A 14,914-nucleotide genomic window follows, 5' to 3' on the forward strand; every position below is an offset into this window, starting at 1 on the left:
TTAAATATTAAGATTTAAATTGATAAAATGAAAAATTTCAGAATTTATATTGTTACAAAAGTCATACATTAAGATTTTTATTTTTATAATTTCTCTAAATTTTTAGATGATACTGTGGGGATATATTTTTGAGTACCGACATGTGGCAAGGTGACGCCGACGTGTCAGCCGACGTGTCACGTGTCAGGGTCATAACGCCGAGGTGATCTCGGTCAAGCCGAGGTTATCTCCAAAGATATCGGAATCCGAGATAAGCGGATAAGAGATAAGGGACAAGAGTCCTAGAATAAAGAGGAGACTTAGTCAAGATGAAGATAAAACTCTTAGGAAGTTTATCTTTATCTCTTGAGGAGTCCAAAGTAAGTACTGAATTGGAGTCCATAGAAGTCAGGCTTCTAGTGGGACTAGGATTGAGTTAACTATAAAAGAGAGGCACCCCCGTGGGTCTAAGGTATGCAATTTATGCTTTGAGCAGTGAGTTTAGCACTTGATTATCTTTGAGAGATATACTGACTTGATCGTCGGAGTGCCCCCGGGTGGTAGAACCACCATCGGAGCTTTCTCTTTCTATTACAGGTTAGCTGAAGCCATCTATTCTATCGGTGCTCTCTAGCTGATTACTAAACGGGCAGTGTGATCAGAAAATCACTCACACAATTTGGCGCCGTCTATGGGAATCGAACGTAGAATAGATGGCCAGTAACGGACAGAAGAAAAAGATTGGGGACAACACTCCTGCTGGGAGTGGAAGACCTATTGACCTCGATGGCGAAGGAGAAAGGTCGAACGCAGAAACTCATGAACAAAATCACGGAGCAAAAGACATCGGCCAGACTAGCGACGCACCAAAGAAACCTGATCAAAACAAGTACTACAACGAAGACGACCTCCAAGTTTGGAAGGATAGGTGCCTACGGAGGGACGAAGAGGTAAAAGAGATGGCAAACAAATTGGCAGACCTGCAGTCGATCGTCAATTTCATGATGCAAAATAACGTCATGCAGCCACCATACCCGCTGCACAACACGCTGATTCCAGTGGCCAATACCCAAAAGGGAGGACAGAAAACAATCCCCGTAGCCCCTCAGCACAATGGAGACGAGAGATACTCTCACCGACCTTCTAGAGAGGACGGACAAAGAGAATCAAGAAGAGAATGATCACAGAGGACGCATCGCACAAAGGAGGCAGACCCCAAAGGACATCGGCATGTTCAGGGGCAGGCATTGTGTTTCGACACAACTTATGGAGAAGGATCGAAAAGGGCTCACCACGAGGCCGAGAGTAGTATACCGAAAAGACTAAAGTCGAAAGATAGCTGAGCTCCTGGGCGGAGCAAAGAAGACTTAAGAGATTACCTCAAGAGGAAGCAACAGAATGCCGAAGCCGAGGTAACCTCTCCAGATAAGCCGAGGACACCATTCTCGATGGAATTAGACAGATTTGAGGCACCAAAGCGATTCAGTATGCCAAGGTTTCAAATATACGATGGAAAGTCAGACCCCAACTTCCACGTTGGATTATATTTGAATTCAATGGCATTGTATAGTGGGAACGAGCTGTTGCTCTGCAAAGTGTTTCCCTCATCCTTCGGGGAGATTGCATCAGATTGGTTCCACAAACTACCGAAGGGAAGCGTAAAGACTTGGGAAGGCCTGGCCGAGATGTTTGTGGCCAGGTTTGTGACAAACAAGTTACAGCCATTAAGGGTGAACGTATTAATGGCTTTGAAGATCAGCAAGGATGAAGGCCTTAGGGCCTATGCAAAAAGATACTATGAGGTGTTCAATCGAATACCCGAATATAATCAAGAGGTGGCAGTCGTATCTTTCAAGAACGGCTTGAAAGACAACTGTCCACTACGAAAGTCTCTGGCAAAGACATTGCCAAAAAGTATGGAGGAGCTCATGGCAGAATCGAGAAGTACGCCAGAGCCGAAGAAGACACATCGGGAACTAAAGAGATAAAACAAGAGAAAGGAAATGGCTCGCCGAAGCGAGGTCGAGGTAACAACGGAACGAGCAGGCAAGAGGCAGAACTGAGGGCCACACAAGCAGTAATAACTGTGTTCCGAATCCCAATTCCCAAAGTCCTGGATCAAATTCAGAACCAGCCCTATTTCAGAACACCAGAAAAGACTCTAGGAGAGTTCATGGGAAGAAACATTGGCAGGCATTGTGCCTACCATAATGAAGATGGGCATACAACTTAGGGTTGTAGAGCCCTGAAAACATATTTGGAAGATCCGGTGAGACAAGGACATCTGAGAGACCTTGTCGATGAGACCAGAACAAAGGAAGAACGGGCAAGATTGCCTCAGGCACCAGCAGTCCCACCTCCCCCAGCACAACAGCCGCATGCAGGAGGACCTCGGATAATCAATGTAATCCACTCGAAGGTCAACGAAAATGAAATCCGAGGAGAGACCCAGAAAGTGAAGCACTTGCAACATGTCTACCAAGTCAGGGAAAAAAGACATCGGGTAGAGGAACGCCAAGGACCAATGATAACCTTTACTGAAGCCGACCTAGAGACAGTCTAACATCCGCATAATGATGCCTTGGTAGTATCCCTCCAGGTTGGGGAGTGCCAAGTGAAACGCATTCTGATTGATCAAGGCAGCTCTTGTGACATCATGTACGTCCGATGTTACAAAGAGCTCGGCCTTCACCAAGATGATATGGAACAGTCCAATGGCCCAATGGTTGGGTTCAATAGAACGCCGACATGGCCTCTGGGAGTAGTAAGCTTGGAGGTGCAGGCTGGCACCAGGAAGATCAAGACAGAATTCACCATCATCGACACACCCTCCCCTTACAACATCATCTTGGGGAGGCCATGGTTGCATACAATGTGGGCAGTTCCCTCAACATTGCATCAACTATTGCGATTCCCAACAGTGCATGGGATAGAAGAAGTCAGAGGCGATCAGCTGCAGGCGAAGAATTGCTCCATGGCAGCAATGAAATCTACCTGTAGCGTACGAGAGCCAGAGAAGGCAAAAATTGAAGATGAGGACGTGGAAGTCCTAGAAGACGTCGGCAAAAAGCCAGCCGAGAAGAGCGAAGAGGCACGGAAGAAAATCCTCGTCCAGGATGGGGATGAAGAACGCTTCTTTCTTCTCGGCTCGGGCTTAGCCGAAGAAGAGGAAAAGGAGTTGGAAACTTTTTGGAGAGCAAATATTGAGGTGTTTGCTTGGACACCTTATGAATGCCTGGCATTGACCCCGAGGTCACGTGCGACAAACTGAATGTTGACAGGTCGGCCAAACCTATAATTCAACGAGCCAGAAGACCGACGTTGATGCACGTCGAAACAGTAAAAGAAGAAGTAGACAGGCTCCTAGAGGCCAGGGCCATTAGAGAAGTACACTACCCCACATGGCTATCCAATACAGTGGTGGTAAAGAAGAAGAACGGTGAATGGAGGGTCTGCGTAGACTTCACCAGCCTCAACAAAGCCTGTCCTAAAGACAGCTTTCCTCTACCCAAGATCGACCAGCTGGTGGACGCCACATCTGGACATGGAAGGATGAGCTTCCTAGATGCCTACAGGGGGTACCACCAGATAGCCATGTACTCCCCAGACGAAGAGAAGACAGCATTTATCACCCCAAAAGGCCTATACTGTTACAGAGTAATGCCTTTCGGGTTAAAAAACGCAGGAGCAACTTACCAAAGGCTGGTAACCAAAATGTTCAAGCACCTGATTGGCCGAACAGTAGAAATTTACATCGACGACATGGTCGTTAAGACCAAGGAGCCTGAGGGTCATCTTGCCGATCTGAAAACAATCTTTGAAATCCTTAAAACATATCGACTCCGACTCAATGCATCGAAGTGTGCATTCGGAGTTGGATCTGGTAAGTTTTTAGGATACCTGGTGACCAAAAGGGGCATCGAGGCTAGCCCAGATCAGATCAAGGCCATCTTAGAGTTGAAGAGCTTGACGTCGGCAAAGCAAGTGCAGATGCTAACTGGAAGGGCTGCAACCCTGAACAGATTCATCAGCAGAAGCTCAGATAAGTGCAAACCTTTCTTCAACTTGATAAAGAAAGCCACAGACTTCTTGTGGACAGAAGAATGCGAAGCCGCTTTGGCCGACCTGAAAAAGTACTTGACCACAGCTCTAGTTCTTTCAAATCCAGAACTTGAGGAGGAGCTGTTTCTGTACTTAGCCGTTTCAGAACACGGGATAAGTGCAGTACTAATCCGAGAAGAAAAAGGGAAGCAAAGGGCTGTTTACTATGTAAGCAAAACCCTAGCCGATGCAGAAACAATAGATCTACCCTTAGAGAAATTGGCACTAGCTTTAGTAATGGCTTCAAAGAAATTGAACCATTACTTCCAGACCCATAAAATTGTGGTGCTAACAGAGCACCCCTTGAAGTCCTTACTGTAGCAAGGAGACCTGACAGGAAGAATAGCCAGATGGACAGTCACCCTAGGCCAGTATGATCTGGAGTACAGGCCAAGGACAGCAATCAAAGGCCAGGTTCTGGCCGACTTCGTGGTTGAGTTCACACCAGAATCCATCTGACGTCGGGCTCCGTTGAGCCAAGAAGAGCGATGTCCAACCAAGCAAGGAGAAGCACAGCCAAAGGCAAAAGAACAAAGGAAAGAGGACAAACTCAGACCCTGCAGCATTTACATCGGCAACTCCTTTCAACTGTTTGTTGATGGGAGTTCAAACCGACAAGAAGCGGGGGCATGAGTAATATTGATATCCCCAGATGGGCAGGTACTAGAACAGTCAATTCGTTTGGGGTTCAAGGCCTCAAATAATAAAGCAGAGTATGAAGCACTCATTGCAGGACTGAAGTTGGTAGCAACAGTGCAAGCAGATGAGGTAATAGTTTTTTGTGATTCACAACTAATAGTTAACCAGACAACAGGTGAGTTTGCAGCCCGAGATGAACGAATGTCGGCCTATGCAAAGAAAGTCATCAGACTGTCTGCCTTATTTCAGAATTGCCGACTACTTCAGGTAAGCCGAGATGACAACAACCACGTCGATGCGTTGGCTAACCTAGCTAGTGCAGTACAACCTAGAAAAGCAAGGATAATGATTGACTACCTGTCGGGCCCAAGCATTGAACCAGTAACCACAGAGCATGAAGCAATGTGCATAGACATGGGACCAAGCTGGATAGACGCAATTGTTGCATTCCTAAAAGAAGGAAAGCTGCCAGACGACCGCAAGGAGGCACACAAGATCAGATTGAAGTCGGCAAGATTCAGTCTAACAGCAGAGGAAAACCTCTATAGAAGATCCTTCACTGGACCCCTTTTAAGGTGCATACACCCTTCACAGGTTGAAGATTTTTTATACGAAATCCATGAAGGAATTTGTGGAAGCCACGCTGGGGGCAGATCACTAGCTCACAGGGCCATTACCCAGGGGTATTGGTGGCCTTACATGCAAAAAGATGCAGAAGCCTACGTGAAGAAGTGTGAACAATGCCAAATGTTTGCACCCTTGATACACCAGCCAGCTGCTGACCTGAACCCTGTATCCAGTCCTTTGCCATTTGACAAATGGGGCATGGATCTCGTTGGCCAATTACCCCAAGCAACTGGACAAAGAAAGTACTTGCTGGTAGCAACAGATTACTTCACAAAATGGATAGAAGTAGAGCCTCTTGCTAAAATCCGAGATGTGGATGTCAAGAACTTCATATGGAGAAACATCATCACCAGATTTGGAATTCCAAGAGCAATTGTTGCAGACAATAGAACTCAATTTGACAGCAAGCTAATCAAGAACTTCTGTGCAAAGTTCAAGATCAAGAACTACTTTTCAACCCCAAGCTTTCCACAAAGCAATGGACAAGCAGAAGCATCCAACAAAGTAATTTTGGATGGAATAAAGAAGAGGCTGCAGGCAACAAAAGGCAAGTGGGTAGACGAATTGCCCAATGTACTCTGGGCATATCGGACTACGCCAAGAAGATCAACAGGAGAATTCCCCTTCGCTATGGCTTATGGCACAGAAGCAGTCATTCCGCTGGAGATCGGCATCCCAGGAATCAGAACCCAGGGAGTTGAAAACGGGACTAATGATGTACTGTTAACCCGAGATCTGGATCTTTTAGAAGAAAGAAGAGAGAAAGCTGCAATCTAGCTTGCAGCATACCAGCAGCAACTTGCAAAAACTTATAACAAGAAAGTCAATCCAAGAGAATTTCAAGTCGGTGACCTAGTCCTGAGGAAAGTCGTCAGCAATAAGAAGGATCCCAGAGAGGGCAAGCTTGGCCCAAACTGGGAAGGACCCTACAGAATCACCTCGGTACTGGGTAATGGGGCATATCGACCTGAAGATAATGAGGGCAAAGAGTTGCCAAGACCTTGGAACACTTGTAATTTGAAATTTTTCTATCATTAGAATTTCTTTGTTCCTTTGCCATTCGTCGAAGTAAATAAATAAAGATTCTGTTCTCTTTTCAAGAAAACTTGACATTGTCTCTAGAATACATGCATAATGAGAACCCAAGTGGAACTCAGGTTCACATTAGGGGACAGAGAGAAAAAGAATATGCTTAACACTTGTTGAAATTTGTGAACAATTTACAAGTTGAAGTTAAACCGAAATCATTGTTTAACACTTGTTGAAATTTGTAGACAATTTACAAGTTAAGTTAAACCGAAATTATTGCTTAACGCTTGTTGAAATTTGTGGACAATTTACAAGTTAAGTTAAACCGAAATTATTGCTTAACACTTGTTGAAATTTGTGGACAATTTACAAGTTAAGTTAAACCAAAATCATTGTTTAACATTTGTTGAAATTTGTGGACAATTTACAAGTTAAGTTAAACCGAAATTATTATTTAACACTTGTTGAAATTTGTGGACAATTTACAAGTTAAGTTAAACCGAAATTATTGCTTAATACTTGTTAAAATTTGTGGACAATTTACAAGTTAAAGTTAAGCCGAAATCATTGTTTAACACTTGTTGAAATTTGTGGACAATTAACAAGTTAAGTTAAACCGAAATTATTACTTAACACTTGTTGAAATTTGTTGACAATTTACAAGTTGAAGTTAAGTCGAAATCATTGTTTAACACTTGTTGGAATTTGTGGATAATTTACAAGTTAAGTTAAACCGAAATTATTGCTTAACACTTGTTGAAATTTGTGGACAATTTACAAGTTGAAGTTAAGCTGAAATCATTGTTTAACACTTGTTGGAATTTGTGGACAATTTACAAGTTAAGTTAAACCAAAATTATTGCTTAACACTTGTTGAAATTTGTGGACAATTTACAAGTTAAAGTTAAGCCGAAATCATTGTTTAACACTTGTTGAAATTTGTGGACAATTTGCAAGTTAAGTTAAACCAAAATTATTGCTTAACACTTGTTGAAATTTGTGGACAATTTACAAGTTGAAGTTAAGCCGAAGTCATTGTTTAACACTTGTTGAAATTTGTGGACAATTTACAAGTTAAGTTAAACCAGTATGATGTTCAACACTTGTTAAAAGTTTACAAGTTAAGATTAAAGCCAAGACGTTCATCTATCCAGGGTGTGTCACCCCGAGAAGATTATACAAGGAAGAAAAAGTATGTGAAAAAGATGCAGAATATTCTAAGTATAGAATCATGCAGAAGCAATGAAGAGAAGACAAGAGTGCAAGCACTTAGAAAAAGAAAAGTTGCATTAGCATTCACCAAGAAAAGGACACATCGGCCATACAAAGGCTTACATTGTTCCAAAAAGATAAAGAAGAAAAAAAATACAAGTAAGCAAAAGAAAAACAAGAAGCTAAGACTCCTCTCCACTAGTTGGTTGAATTTGAAGATCAGATGTTTGTTGAGAAGACATCTCAGCAGCCTTATCTGCCGCGACCTCGGCGTCAATTTCTGTAAGAGTGTCGTCAAGGTTCTTATCAGCAAGGGTGGCATCGGCTGATTCCTTCATATAAGCAGCGTCTTTGTTAACCTCATCGCCTTCTTCATCCTGAGTCAAGTCTAGGACTTGCTCATTCTGAAGAGGGGACTTGGCCCCATTAGCATCTTTGGATTTTCTTACCAAAGCCTCATCCTCTTCCTCATCACCATCCTCAGACTCAGATTCGCCGACATCTTGACTTGGAGGTTGAGTTGGAGGGAATGGAAGAGGAATGGCATCAGCTTTCCTCAGTAGTGAGTCCTCTGGGACATTAAGTTTCTTTAGAAGGGACATCCAACCAAGGGTGAAACCCTTGTTGCATGCCTCCTTCACTTGTTGTTCGTAGGCATCTGTGACGTCGGCCATGCCATGGGCATACGCCTTCTCGTCGGCGTCTTTTATTTCAGCTTCTTTGGTGGCCAGTGCCTCCTGAAGCTCCTTTTCGGCTTGGACCATTTTTTCCTCGGTTTCTCTCTTCTGAGACTCAGCCACTTTCCTGATAGCCTCAGCAGCCTCAGCCTTCTCTTCGGCATTGGTCTGAGCTTTGATTGCAGCCTCGGCTTGGTCTTCCAATTTTTTCATCTTTGATTGAAGACCTTTGTTGGTCTTTTGGAGGGAAGAGAACTCCCTCTTCATCTCGACAAGCCTCTCCCGATTCTCAAAAGACTACATTGAGAAAGAGTGGGCATGTTGGATGGCCTGAAAGAAAACAGAGGTATTAGAGAATATTCAAAGCACGAAATAAAGAGAAAGAAAGAAGAAAATTATGAAATAGAAGACATCTACCTGAACAAAGTGCTGAAGCATTAGAGCGTAATTCTCATACTCACTGTACTAGGCGTTTCGCTCCAAATCACCTGGTAACAGCAGAGCAGTACTGAGCGCAACGCTGACATTAATATCCTCGACACTGTCACTTGCCATAACAGGCTTGTCTTCCAGAGTAATTGAGAGGGCCCAGAGGGCATCAGGTTTTTTTGATCTCGAGGTTGTTGCAGAAGAAGACCTCGGCTTTTTTGGTTTTTGGGATTCTGGTGGTTGAGACTCAGAGTGCCTCTTCCCAGCAGAAGGCTGAGATTTATCACTCTCAGCCAACTTTGAGATAGGCAAGGTGTCTTCAGATTCAACCTGAGCTATCTTAGCCTTTGGTTGAGCCTTCTTTATTCTTTTCGGCTTCGGTGGAGGTTGGGTTTGTGCTGGTTGATCGTCAACAGATGATGGAATGCTGGCCAGAAAATCTTTTATAACTGGTTTTGGGCGACCCATCTCGGTAGTAGAGACTGTTCGGCGTCGGCGACGGCGTTGTGATATTGGAACCAAGTATGGAGCAAAAGTTGACAGTTGCTCGGCTGGATCATAGGTTGATCCCTGGTCTGTCCGAGATGTGGATGCGGTCTGTGGCGTTGTGGAAGATGGTGGAGAAAGGCTTTTTTTCTTCCTCCTAGGGACGTCGGGCAAAGCGGACCTGTATGTTGGAATAAAGTTGAGGAGCAGAGGCGCCTTTCGTTTGTGAATTGGTAAGTTCAGAAGTTTTTTCAAATCCTCGCTGGGATAGAAGGATTGGCAAAAATTCTTTAGAGGTTGAGGAAGAACTGCAAAAGATAAAAACAGCACAGACATTAGAACAAGAATATTGAAAACTTTATACAAGAAGATAAAAAGAAACTTATGCAGGGTGGCCCTTACCAACTCCTTCTCCCAAAACAGTGCGGCTTAGGGGATAAAGATGGAGGTTGTCGTTTGGTTGAAACTCCCAATTGCCCGAGACAATGAAGTAATCGTCTCCACCTCCCTTGTTGGAGTCTGGGAGGTCGGCTATGATTTTATATTCGGTAGATCTCGGCTTAAGGTAGTAAACATAGTCCATGTCTTTTCTAAGACGACACATGGTATAACGGTATTGGAAGTCGGCAAGTGTAATCCTGGCATTCTCTTGTTTAACTAAAGCTATGGTACCAGTAATAACTCAGTAAGAATTGATGACGAGTTGCATTGGGTTCAACTTATAGAAGTGAAGGATTTGACGGAAAAAATGGTCAAGTGGAAACCGAAGTCCACACTCAATAAAGGCAACTATATGGAAGGGCATGGCGTGATCAGTAGGCGTGATGGAGTCATCATCCCCAGCCAACCTCAGATTGACATCGGCTGGGATTTCAAACTCTTGCCTAAAAAAGTCTAGCTTAGAAGGGGTGTCTACCCGATGTTTCCACATACCCATGATATTGGGATAACTAAAGGTATTGGATTTCAGAAAGAAGATGTTTCAAAAAGGGTTATTGGAACCTCGGCAAAAAACCTAGGTTTGAACTGATGCAGAAATTTGTAAGGGATGTTTCAGTTCTTCCTAAAATGTGGGTTCTACAGACAAATCCCAAACCTAAAACTATGGAGATGAAGATTAAAGGCACAGATTTGGAAAAGACACAAAAAACAGAAAACAAAGGCGAAGTTTCAGAATCAAGAACAGAGGTGGACTATCAAAAACATGAAGAATACAAAGGGTTGAAGGCCAAGAACAGTGGCAAGACGTGCAAGAGAACTATGAACAGCACATGTATTCAAGGCATAAGCAAAAAGTAAAATCAACGCATTCAGATGTATGATTCACAAATTAAATGTTTGAGCAAGGTAGTAATAACAAGAAATTCCAGAAAAGATCAAGAACTGGAATAAGAAGAAAACAGTTGCTTACCAGAAAATATGAAGCCGGTGTAAAAATCGCTGAAGTCAGACGACGGTCGTGGAAGCAACGAAATGGTGCAAAACACGCCGGAAGGGGTGAACGGAATAAGTTTCAGAGCAAGGAAGCTTGAACAATGGTGGACTCGAGAAGAGAAAGTTAGAGAGAGAAAAAGTTTTCCAGAAACAAGAATAAAGTGAAAGGGAAAAATCGAAGAGGTGTTTTGTTGAAAATGAAAACAGCGGCAAAAAGTAATCAATATGCTTGGAAGAACGTATGCGTCAGACGGCGCACGTGAAAGAGAGACGGCTTGCAGGCGCGTCACAGGTACGAACCAATAAGAAGGAAATGCGTGGTTAAAAATGGTTGAATTATGGTGTATGACAGCTCATACGCGTGAAAGGATTCTTGAAGTTCTTGTTCTTCAAAGACATGTTGGCCAAAATAATGATCGACGTATTGGAAAAACGGAATGATATAGGTTCCATCACCTCAGAATGCCGAGGTAATAGAACCTAGGCGGCAGTTGTGGGGATATATTTTTTAGTACCGACACGTGGCAAGATGACGCCGACATGTCAGCCGAGGTGTCACATGTCAGGGTCATAACGCCGAGGTGATCTCGGTCAAGCCGAGGTTATCTTCGAAGATATCGGAATCCGAGATAAGCGGATAAGAGATAAGGGACAAGAGTCCTAGAACAAAGAGGAGACTTAGTCAAGATGAGGATAAAGCTCTTAGGGAGTTTATCTTTATCTCTTGAGGAGTCCAAAGTAAGTACTGAATTAGAGTCCATAGAAGTCAGGCTTCTAGTGGGACTAGGATTGAGTTAACTATAAAAGAGAGGCTCCCCCGTGGGTCTAAGGTATGCAATTTATGCTTTGAGCAGTGAGTTTAGCACTTGATTATCTTTGAGAGATATACTAACTTGATCGTCGGGGTGCCCCCGGGTGATAAAACCACCACCGGAGCCTTCTCTTTCTGTTACAGGTTAGCTGAAGCCATCTATTCTGCCGGTGCTCTCTAGCTAATTACTAAACGGGTAGTGTAATCAGAAAATCACTCACACAAATACTAATTATAATTATCAAAGGAACTTAACTGTTCTCTTACTTTAATATATTGAATTAGGTTATGAAATACCAAATAAGTATCCTACTACATAATGCTTAATAAATATGGCTGCGATGTGGACTAAAAACTGTGGTAGCCCTTATGTTGACTGGAAATAGTGAATCAACCAAGTATATTTACGTCAGAGTTCAAACCATATGTGAGAGGGGAATTACAAGTTAAGATTTAAATAGCTTCATAGGTCCTTTTTATAGATTTTTTGAACTTTAGATTTACAGGTCTTTTTGTTTGGGTCCATAAGGACACTTGGCCCATAAAGACTCCGTACAAATTGTGCCCAAAGCTCTCAAAACCCACCTCAATTTTTGGACTCCGACTATGGGTAGTGTTGGAATCTTCATTGGAGCAATCATTATCCTTGTCTTCTTCTTTCTTTCTCTGCCTTACCTCTCGCCACTATAAATCCAACCTCTCTTCTATTGGAGACCTCACTCCGGCAATCTTGAAGGAAATTCAGGAGATCATCCACGAATCCGCACCAATCACCGCTTGTGATGTTTCGGGTTGTTGACCTGATTTGATTGTACTTTTTTGGACTATTTGTTTTACTTTCGAGCCTTGAGCATCGAGTGCCGTGTTATTGTTTGTGCTTTAGCCTTGCCCAGCTTTACATATTGTTTGGTGAGTTATTTTTATTTATTTATTATTATTATTATTATTATTATTATTATTTGGAGTTTTGGGCATAGAGACGAAACAGAGAAATGTGGAAATGCCTTATAGAAAAATTTTGGACCATCAGGCATTCTTGCACGTGTGGCAGGGGAGCCCTCACGTGCGGTTTAGTGCAAGGGAGAATTAGGATTCTGGGTTGGGGATTGCACGTGCGGTAGATTTGAACTTCAAGCCAAAACTCGTTGCAGCAAACCGCATGTACGGAGGGGGGTTCTCGCATGTGCAACAAGGTTTCCACACATGCGGCCTTTTGTGTTTTTTGTCTCAAATTATGTCAAACTCCTCAAATCTGATCCTACCCTTCTCATTTCCCTTACTATTCGCATCTCTCTCTCTCTCTCTCTCTCTCTCTCTCAACCCTTTTTCTCTCTACCAACACAGCCAAACTCACACATTTTCTCTAATCCATCAACATCCATTAAGTTTCAGACCCTAGCTTTTTAGGCCAAAACGACGAGTATTTCGAGGGCTACGTTTTGATTGGAGAAGATCAAAATTCGATAATTTTGGAAATTAGGGCTTTTGCTTCGCTTGTCTTCTCTTCTCTTCTCTTCTCTTCTAGTTATTGAGGTAGGAATTTTCTTAACGTTGTGTATGCTATTTAGTTTTATTATGTGCTATTTTGATAGTTAGTAATGTTTGGAGAATTAGGGTTTGATATACTAATGTAATGCATAAAAAGTGAGGAATTTCTCTTTTGGCTATCAATTCTTCAAATTGTTTCACTCAAAATACTTCATGGCTTGCTAATTTGAAAATTCTTCACTTAACTAAAGAAATCCCCAAATTTTCCTCCAAAACCCTAGAATTGTGAAATATTGAGAATGTGTTGAGAATTGAGAATCTATGAGATTCATGGGAAAATTATAAGCTTTAGTTATGTATTGAAAGATGATAATATTATGAAAATTTTGGGAAATGGTATTCTATTTTGGAATTGTGGGAGTTATTAAATTATGCTCTATATATTGCCTATTTTTGAATATTGAATTAGAGATAATTGTTTTGGCAATCGATGAAGGATTGCACTGATGTATTGCAAAAATTGCATGTGAATTAGGGAAATCAAAACACTTACAAAGACATACAAATCATTGAGCATCGCATGATTTTTATGACTTCAATTTTATTGCATTTTGAGAAAGGCAATGTGATTCAATTCATTGTGAACTTTTGAAAATTGTTAAGAACAATTGAAATGTGTTGAGAAAATGGGGTAAATATCTTGGTGAATTCGGTTAGGGGGTGTGGTTTGGTTGAGAATTAAGTTGGCTTTAGGTCTATGGTGAAAGTCCTTAAATACGCACGAAGTAGGTTCCAATTTCCTTCTGGTTAAGAGCCGGTAAAATGGATTCAATAGTGTTCTGTGAGACTGCTAGTAGACACATACATAAGGATTTCTGGAGTCATATTTACCACCTCGTATTTTATTAAAATGAAAGAATGATTGGTTTATTGATTTCATGTTCTTAGGGAGGAATGAGAAATTTGAAAATAATGTCTTGGTTAATAAGGACGATAGAAATTCCTTCATTGGTAAATGGTAAATGGAGCTATCATGGTGAGGAATGAGGTTTCTAATATAATTAACTGTGACATATTTTTGACAAGAAGGAATTCAGTATTTAAACAAATACCTTGATTGCAAATTTGAGCATGAGAAATTTTGTAATTGATTTCCATAGAGCCACCATTGGCAATGCTTAAAGATTGATCTGTCTTTTCAAAATATTTGAAAGGTACTAAGCCTTCACGAATACAATCGAGATCGGCACTAGAATCAACTAATGCCTTAGTAGTTAGAATAAAGTCATGCATTACTACCTTGATTTCAATGTACCACTTTGGAGCGAGATGCTATTGATGAGTAAGTTAACATAATCATTAATTACAAGTGGTTGTTTGTCAGGGTTCTTGGTTGAAGATTCTTGAAGGTGGGGTTCATAAGGAAATGATGTATCTTCGAGAAAATCGTCTCGAGAGTTTTGTTCAAGGGTAATTACTTTGGATTGTAAATTTTGAACATCAATCTTTAGATTGCGAGTTTCATTTTGTAAATCTTGTATTGTTGGTGTATTAAGTGGAGTAGGAACTTTATTTACTTTATCAAGAACATCTTTGAAATCATAAGTATCATATTTTAATTTTTGTGTAATGTTTGAAGATTGAGTGGGTTGTTGTTTGGAAATAGAATATTTGAACATAGCATGTTTTTTTTTTTTTTTTTTCTAGATCATCAATAGTATCAATAAATTCAAGGATCATTTTTTCTTGTGTAGTTAAAACATTGATACTAAGACCATTCATTTCTAAAATAGCTTTATAATAATCATTTGAGGATTGACATGGACAGTCATGAGGAGGTGCATGATGATCTTCTTCAGGCTCTTCATCAAAATACAAGAGAATATCATTATCGATTGCATTAATTTGGAATTCATCATTGGAGGTGTCATCAGAACATTCGATATTAGATTCAGGCTCTTTGTCTAAGAGGATGATGGATTTTAATTGATTTTTGAATTCA

At 41.5% G+C, this 14,914-nt stretch overlaps 1 long non-coding RNA gene across 1 annotated transcript; it reads left to right on the top strand.

The window, feature by feature from the left end:
• Positions 1-12,726: 12,726 nt before the first annotated feature.
• Positions 12,727-14,600, top strand: LOC145806439 (uncharacterized). Its single transcript, XR_014349579.1, has 2 exons — positions 12,727-12,957; positions 14,297-14,600. It is a non-coding gene; the product is annotated as an uncharacterized LOC145806439 (long non-coding RNA).
• The last annotated feature ends 314 nt before the right edge of the window (positions 14,601-14,914 follow it).

This window comes from Camellia sinensis, chromosome 13 (assembly GCF_055761805.1).
Source record: "Camellia sinensis isolate YWXY chromosome 13, ASM5576180v1, whole genome shotgun sequence".
Classification (NCBI taxonomy): Eukaryota; Viridiplantae; Streptophyta; class Magnoliopsida; order Ericales; family Theaceae; genus Camellia; species Camellia sinensis.